This window comes from Vicia villosa, linkage group LG5 (genome assembly GCF_029867415.1).
Source record: "Vicia villosa cultivar HV-30 ecotype Madison, WI linkage group LG5, Vvil1.0, whole genome shotgun sequence".
NCBI lineage: Eukaryota > Viridiplantae > Streptophyta > Magnoliopsida > Fabales > Fabaceae > Vicia > Vicia villosa.
In genome coordinates, this window is record NC_081184.1 from 116,492,441 (window position 1) to 116,501,244 (window position 8,804).

General features: G+C 33.7%; 1 long non-coding RNA gene across 1 annotated transcript; it reads right to left on the bottom strand.

Moving 5' to 3' along the window:
* Positions 1-505: 505 nt before the first annotated feature.
* On the bottom strand, positions 506-1,905 carry LOC131607101 (uncharacterized). Its single transcript, XR_009285198.1, has 2 exons — positions 1,344-1,905; positions 506-1,159 (listed from the first exon to the last, which is right to left on the bottom strand). It is a non-coding gene; the product is annotated as an uncharacterized LOC131607101 (long non-coding RNA).
* Between the last annotated feature and the right edge of the window lie 6,899 nt (positions 1,906-8,804).

An 8,804-nucleotide genomic window follows, 5' to 3' on the forward strand; every position in this document is an offset into this window, starting at 1 on the left:
GTGCTTAAATTCGTATCTTCTCCAAATATTCCTTAAGGTGTTATTGTTATGTGAGATTGGAGTTAGAATGTGAATCATGGCGTAAGGAAGTGAAGTAGCAATCAAGGCTTTTGTTTGTCATTTTTAATATAAGAAATGTGGTTCATTGATTGAGTGAGGATTTTGTTGAAGCGAAGTTCATTCAAGTGATGCTTCGGGTTCATTATAATTCAAAGATTGGATTGAGATTCTTTAAGGTATGCTAAGATGAAAGATTAATCCATTTTGGTTTGTTTGGAATGCAATATACAAGACAAAAAATTCATCATGATATTCAAGTCCATGATATTTCATCCTTTACATCATTCAAACTCCTTCCCAAAATTACACAAATCATGTTCTTTTATTCAAAATATTCATTCATTCACTTCAAACCAATTTATTCAAGAATATCCAAAATATCACATGTCTAAACTCCAACATTTTCTCAAAGGTTTCATACAAAAAAATAAAATACATCCAAATATTTTCAAGCAATCTTCATTCATCCCAAGGGTATTACAAAAATTCAAAAATCCAAATATCAACAAATGTCCATTACAATCATAGTCCAATCTGTTACAATCATAGTACATCTCATGAAAAAACCAACAGAAGAAATCTACAAAAGAAATTTTGCATAAACCCTTTAATCAAGCTGCAATTTAAACAGACTTTGCCCATTTACAAACTAGGTTCAGCCCTGCATTCAAATTGAAAAAAACCGGTTCGATATTAAACCAAACTGCAAGCCTGCACATCAAAGAAAATTCAATGCATAACAAAAAAGAGGAGGATAACAAAAATCTGCAACAAAAAAGAGAAAAAAGAAAATGATAACAGAACTCAAAAGGAGAAAAAAAATATCTGTAACAGAATTCCAAAAACGTAACAAACTCTCTTGGCTCTCTGAACCTTGGTTCATCATCTTCATCCCTTCTTCACCATCTTCCCAACCTCTCTGATTGATTCAACAAAAAAATCAACAATAGATAAACTCAGAATAAGCTTCACAGAAAAACACCATCTTCAACCTCCATCTCCATTCAACCTTCCCTCAGAAACTCTCTCTCCACCGATTCTGACCTTCATCACCACCTTCACCGCATCATCGTCATCTTCCACAATAGAACCATCAAACCTGCAGAAATAAATAAAAAAAGATCGCAACAATCTTTATCGGCACAGATTCATCGCACTAATCATCGTTTTCAATCATCATCAACACGAAGCAACAACTACGTATCAGCAATGTTGAACGCACAGTAGAAGGAGAAGAAGCGCGAATTGAACGGAGGAAGCAAGAGAATAACACAAACGCTTACCTTAAGTCTTCGTTGCCAACATCTTCGAATCGTCATCTCTGATCAAGTAAGCATCGAGCTGTGTTTGCATCTGTTCCGTCCTTGCGTTTAATTTCGTATGAATCTGCTTACATCGCAATCGAATCGAGAATAAATTAAACTGATAAGAGAAGGCTCGAACGGAGGTTGAGATGGATGGAGAGTAATCTGAGATGAGGGAGGAGCAATGTCAAAAAGATGTGAGAACGATTCAGAGAATAGGTTACGATTGTGTTTATTGGTGAGGAGTGACGGCGGTGGTGGCGTTTTGATCGGAGAGTTCAATTGAAGAGATTGATGCAACGAGGGAAGAGTGAGATTACGACTGCATTGTGGTTACCCGCGACGGTACGTGTCTGATCGGAGAAGAAACTTCCTCTGTCGTGCGCCGCTCGAATTTTTGCCGGAGAAGAATGGATGGCGGCCGCCGTTGGTACGTTGAAGAAGGGAGACCTTTGCTCTGAAATGTCAATAGCCTTCATTCACATGTAAACCCTAATTTCTCTTTTTTCTATCCAATTTAATTTTAGCCTATGGTTTTTAATTGATTTAAGCTGATGATTAATTGAATGGATAATATAAAGTTTGGATCATTAAAAATTGAATGAAATCTGAATGTGATATAATTCCATGGGCCTCCCACACGTGGTGCTAGTTACACCTCTATCAAGCCCATTATATTTCCATACTTTTGGTGAGTTGATTGAAAACTGAACAAAAACAATACATTGGGCCACTGTTTGGGCCGCAGCGCCCTTTACTATGTTATACATCTCATTTCCATGACAAAATCTATACAAAAACACATTTGGGCTAACTCTGGTTGGGCCCTGCGCCCCAGTTTTTGAGTGCACACTATTTTCAACTTGAAACCCCCCTGTATCCATGTTTCTTGTTAGAATTAGAATTTTACTTATAGTTCTTTTCCTTTTTTTTAGGTAATCAAAATGACATAAAAACAATAATTGTTGTTAGATGTTAACACGATAAAAATAATCGAAAACATGTAATATTTTTTACTTGTTAGAATTTAATTGTTTTGTACATAGTTTTGTTCTATTACTTTTAGATAAAAATGCCATGAAAAACAATAATTGTTGTTAGATGTTAACACGATAAAAATAATCGAAAACATGTAATATTTTTTACTTGTTAGAATTTAATTGTTTTGTACATAGTTTCGTTCTATTACTTTTAGATAAAAATGCCATGAAAAACAATTTGCTCTTGTTAGACTTTGTTTTAGAATTTAAGTAGAATTTAATTGCTAGTATTTTCTATGGCGGTGCATGCCTCCTTGTTATTACTGATTTGGCTGTCGAGATGTGTGAGGTACTTCGAGAGATCGATTTGTGATTCGACTTGTTTCGTGTTCCACTTTATTTGTGGGACACAAATTCGCTTTCGGCGTGATTGATTTACATCGTGTTCCACTTTATTTGTGGGACACGAACTTATTCCCGATGCGATTCATCTGATCTCTCATTTGTTGAGATGTATATTCTTGCGATGTCTGTATTGTGTTTCTCTTGCAGGTTGCTTGCGTGGTTATGCTCGATGCGTACCACTTGTCGTGCGTGATTTATTTTCACGACGATGCTTTCTGACCTTGCTTGATGTTGGTTTACGCGAAGTATTCGGGACTTCTTTGCTTTTGCTTGCTAGCTCATTACGGATTTGCTATCCGTTCGGTATTGCCTCCTTGTTCCTTTTACTCTTTCGCGCACCATATCTTGCCATGAGAAGTAGGGTAGGCATGCAACATCATATTTGCCATGATAAGTAGGACCTAGGCATTCATCTTGCCAAGCCCTCGAAAGAGGCTCTGTTTTTGTTTGTTTACTATTGTCAGTTTATTTTCTTTTGTCTTGTTCACCCGTCTCGAAGGACTTTCCCCGTGGATGGGAGCTTCGGAGGACTTTCCCCGTTAGCTAGAACGTTTATTTATAATTATTTTCTTGTTCAACCGTCTCGGAGGACTTACCCCGTGGACTGTAGCTTCGGAGGACTTTCCCCGTTAGCTAGAACGTTTATTTCCAGTTATTTGCTTGTTCAACCGTCTCGGAGGACTTTCCCCGTGGACGGTGGCTTCGGAGGACTTTCCCCGTGGACGGTGGCTTCGGAGGACTTTCCCGCTAGCTAGAACGTCTCCTTAGTTCCCAGGTCACTACTTCGGTAGTTTGCTTGCTTTACGAGCCGAGCTCATTTGTGTGTTGCATTTGCATTGATTACTACTTCGGTAGTTTGTTTGTTTGTTAAGCGGAGCTCGATTGTATGCCATATGGTTGTGATGCTGGTTCACTATCTTCTTATCTGCTATGCCTGTTAGTGTGATATTTTTGTGATGCTTGTTCACTATCTTCTTATCTGTGATGCCTATTCGTATGATATCTTTGTGATGCTTGTTCACACACTTGCACATGTGTGCCTATTACATGTTGTTTGCAATGCTTGTTCGCGTTATCACTTGTGATGCCTGTTCACACACTCAAATTCGTGTATGCCTGTTACATGATTGTTTTTCTATCTGCGATGCCTGTTCGTATGATATCTTTGCGATGCTTGTTCGCCTGTTTTTATTTGTGATGCCTGTTCACAGGCCATGTTTGCTAGGATCTTTGTGATGCTCCTTGTTTGCATGCTCCCTTAGGGTGCTCGGTTCCGTTTCTCTAGGAGACGCGAATCGAGATAGAAACAGAAATTTTTGGGCCGAACAACGGTGCTCTGATTTCTCCATTGCACGTTGGTGGTACGTAGGCACAGGGTACGAACACCCTAGCGAGCGACCCTTTCTTTTTTTGTTATTTTGTTTGACTCTTTTTCTTCTTATCTTGTTTGCCTTCTATTTGCATGTTTCCTCTTATCTGTATATCTTCCATTGCATGTCTCCCTTAGCACATAGCATGATACACACAAACACCCATAGATTAGAAAACTAGTAAGAATGGATTCTGTGGGGTACCACAGACGTGAGGGGTGCTAATACCTTCCCCTCACGTAACAGACACCCTTACCCTTTCTCTGAGACCATTGCTTGTTATTTGGTTTTCTTCGATATTTTCCATTCCTTATTGTAGGATAAATAGATGTTCGATGGCGACTTTATTGTTTTGTTTCGATGAGTTTTTCAGTTGCATCAATCCCCAATAACATTGGTGTACAAACTGATGAGTTAGGATTCACATGGGTTAATCTTGGTGAGGAAACTTATATGAGTGAATCATTCATCATGGGTACTTAAGCAAAATAAGTTTTTTATGTAACAAACCCTTCAGACTTATCGAGGAGATGGTCAATTATTCTCTAAGAAAAATAAATTCCTCATAGTGATGAAAATTTTGATATTCCTTCCACTCCTTCTTAAGCAACACAAGTGCCTACTTCATTTGAAGAAGTTGATAGAGATGATGTGCATGTTATCCATGACAATCATCAAGAAGGCATATTGAAAACTTAACAAGTAACTTTTTTTTATTCTTTAATAATATTTTTTTGTAAATTATAATTTCTAAGGTTATTTACTAACAAGTATTATTATTTGACATTATAGGTGTTTAAAGTCAAGCACTAATACAAAAAAGACCTTTCACAACACAATATTACAATGACCTCCATGTTAGTCGTGGTAATAACTTGTTTTTGGACGCCTTTTTTTGTATTTACTAAAAGACATTTCACTATGGTCATAGTTAAAAAACGTAGTGAAATATACCAAGAGTTACAGGATTTGAATCCCAACTCCAAAATTTTCCATTTATCTTCACCAAATGGGATTGTCTTGGTTTATCACCACAGTTCTTTTAGTCAACTGTGGTGTAAAGTTAAATTATTTCATCACGGTTTGTCTTATCAGCTGCGGTGAAAGCCCTAACATATTTCACTTTTCTCTCTCGAAACAAAACCCTAACATATTTCACTTTTCTCTCTCGAAACAAAACCCTAACATCTATGTCACTCATGTCACCTATGTCTATCTTCAGGTTCGTCTTCACAAAACTTATGCAGTGATTTCGTCTTCTTCAAACCTATAGCTACCTTCAGTTTCTTCTTCACCAAACTTATGCAGCGATTTCGTTATGTTTCAAACTTTTTTATCTATTATTGTTTAGGTTTCAATAGGTTGTTTCATAATGTTTTGACTTGTTTATGTTTCTGCTTGTTCTAACTTGTAGGTATGGATGGATGGGTGAATAAAAAAAATTAACGAGCATGAAACTAAAGTGAGCGCAACAAAAATATTGTGTAAGCGCTGGAAACTTATCGATTAACACATGTTTGCTGCTCTCACTTAAACTTCATCCTACTTTCCTTTCATTTTGGATTTCATTATGAGGCAGGTACGTTTTTGACACATTTTATGAGTTGATGTTGTTGTTACATATAAAAGTTCTATGTTGCTTAAGGTTTCTTGTTGATGAAAGTTGTTGTTAATATTTGTTTTATATGAGTTTATTATATCTTATGTGGTTTGCGTGTTTTCCAACACCTTATCGAATATATAACTTTTAGGACTGCATAAGAAAATTGTAATATGATAGATAAAGTTATATTAGGAAACAAGTTACACGTTCAATTCTAGACAATAATTCTTTAGACCATTATCCGCATTCTTCTCTTTAATCATTAGAACTTGGTTTAATGCTTTTAGTTCTTCAACATCCCCTTCCTTCAACTCTAATTTAGTTTGCAAAGTAAAGAATATGTTGCAAAATGAACTAGAGGTAAAGGAAGGGGTTGAAGAACTAGGAACATTAAAATAAGTTCTAACGATTAAAGAGCAAAATGCGATAAGGAGCTGAAAAATTCTTGTTTAGCATTGAACATGTAACTTGTTCTTCTAATATAACTTAATTTGTCATATTATAATGTTCTAGATCAGACTGAAAGTTATATGTTTAGTGAGCATTGGCGAAATAAGCATTCCACATAGTTTATAATAAACTCAGTGTGTATATCACAACGGTTGTTTAAAACAGTCATTGCTAAAAGTTTTTCTTTAAAGTATATCACAATGGTTGTTTAAAGTAATTGTTGTGATAGTCAGCGCGCTTCTTGGAATATAATCACGGTCGCGCGAACATGGTGGAAAGCATCATACATACAACCACCCTTTACTTCACACCGGTTGGTCAGTAAGTGTGGTATCCCTTTTTCAACCGTTGTGGTATCCGTTTTCCGTAGTAGTGAAGACACCAAGATACTATTATTTGATGTAATGATTGTAAATTGTAGGTTGTTTTGTGCCATTTTGGTTTTGATGTAATATACAATTTTTTGTTCTTAATATAATTTTGTCTTTGATGTAATATAATTTTTTGTCTAATACGATTCACATATGGGTGTGTTGATGTTTCTGGTCTGATACAATTTAGAAAAATTCTAGTTAAAGAATTAGAAATTCTGTAAAATAAAAAATATCTTTAAAAAATAAATAATTTCACAACGATTGTTTAATACACTTGTTGTTATAGGTAAAGCGCTATCCTGAATAATAAATGCCAAAAATGTCATTGTTGGGTATCGAATCCATGACCTTTAAATAATTTCACAATGGTTGTGTAATACAACAATGGTTATAGGTAGCGCACTTTCCAGTTTATTACAACAGAAAATAAACTGTGGTTGTAAGTTACACACTTATAATTACACCCTACCTCACAAGGTTGGGAAACCGTGATGGTATCACTTTATCAACCATTGTGAAATGTATTTTTCGTAGTAATGGCATGAACAAACTTCCTCTTTATTGGATTTCACAAGTACGAATATCTTTATATATTTCAAAATAATGTTGACTATACCTTAAAGACGCTAAAGAACTTCTTAAATTTAGTATGGAGTGATAGTATTGAAGGAATTAAAATGTACATATATATTTCCAATATGTGAGGAGGGAAATGAAATCACACTTAGAGAGAGAGGGAGAGAGAGATATTTGTATTAAAATAATATTATTATACTTTTAAAAAAATAAGGGTCATATATCAAAAAGAAAAAGGTGATGTACAAAAAGGAGAGGGGAGACTATGCACAATTCTCAAACGCACAAATGCAAAAATTTTACTAAACTACCATTTTTTTCAAAATTATTTCCTAAACTACCATTTTTTCTCACATATTTCCAAAGTATCATTTTTTTCAAAAAAAATAATAAAATAATTGTTTGTAAAGTTCCGCCCAATGTTTTGGCGGACTCGTGTTTTTTTACTTTAAATACATTTGTGATTTGACTGCAGATTTTATCTGCGGATTTACATGCAGATTTTCTTGTAAAAATTTTGAAAACTGTATACTTACGGAATGACCTGCGGATTTGAGAAATATCATATTCAGAAAATCATATTTTTTTAGAAAATCCGAAGTAATTTTGTAAGAATACAGTTTCCGCAAAATTTCACAAGAAAAATCCATAGGTAACTCTGTATGTAAATCCGCGAATAATAAACAAATAATTAAAAAAATATAAGGCTGCAAAAACATTGGGCGGACCTTCACAAATATTTTTTTTCTTGAAAAAATGGTAATATAGAAATATGTAAGAAAGTATGATAGTTTAGAAAATAATTTTGAAAAAGATTTTTTTAAGTAAAAATTTTCACAAATGCTTTCAAGTAATCAAAGATATCAAAATTAATTTCGTATGTTAAACTTAAAAGGGAAAATAGATATGAAAAACTTGGGCCAACTCTCCAATTTCATATAAAGACTAAAATAGATATGTTCAACAATATAAGTTTAAAATTTATCTTTCTTAAAATTAAAAATCTTCTTTCAATGTTCTTTTTAATATGTTATCAAGTGTTATAAGCGCACTTATTTTAAGACTTAGCCAGACAAAAGAAATTATAGCCGACTAGGAAATGAAGATGAATTTGGATCCTCGGAGAGAATCCTGATATAATGAAGATATATTTAACTTGAGGTCGCCATAAAAAGGAAATTTTAGTCAAGATAGAAGGGCAATTATTGTCCATTTTAGTCAAGATTGTACACTACTATGAGACTTTTTTATTTTATTTGTTACATATGTACAGTACGCACAATTTTCAAAACATAATTATTTTTGTTTATTTTAATTATAAAATGATTTTAATTATTAAAATATAATTTGTTTATCTTTTATTATATAACATTTTTAAAATATCAAATATAAATTTATTTTAAAATAGCAAACATATATAATTTTAATTCAATAGAAAAACATATTTCGACAATCAAAACATTATCGTAATATTCGTCTTTGAATTTTTGAATTTCTAATACTAGAGCAATAAATATTTTTACACAAACTCATACAAAACAATGTTGTATCACCTAAGATAAAAAAAAAAATTTAAAATAATTGGTTTTGTTATAGGACCCTATTTCCTAAAAACTAAAAAAAATTGAGAAAACTATTTATTTGTTTATATACTTAGACTAAAATAAATCCATTCTCATAAG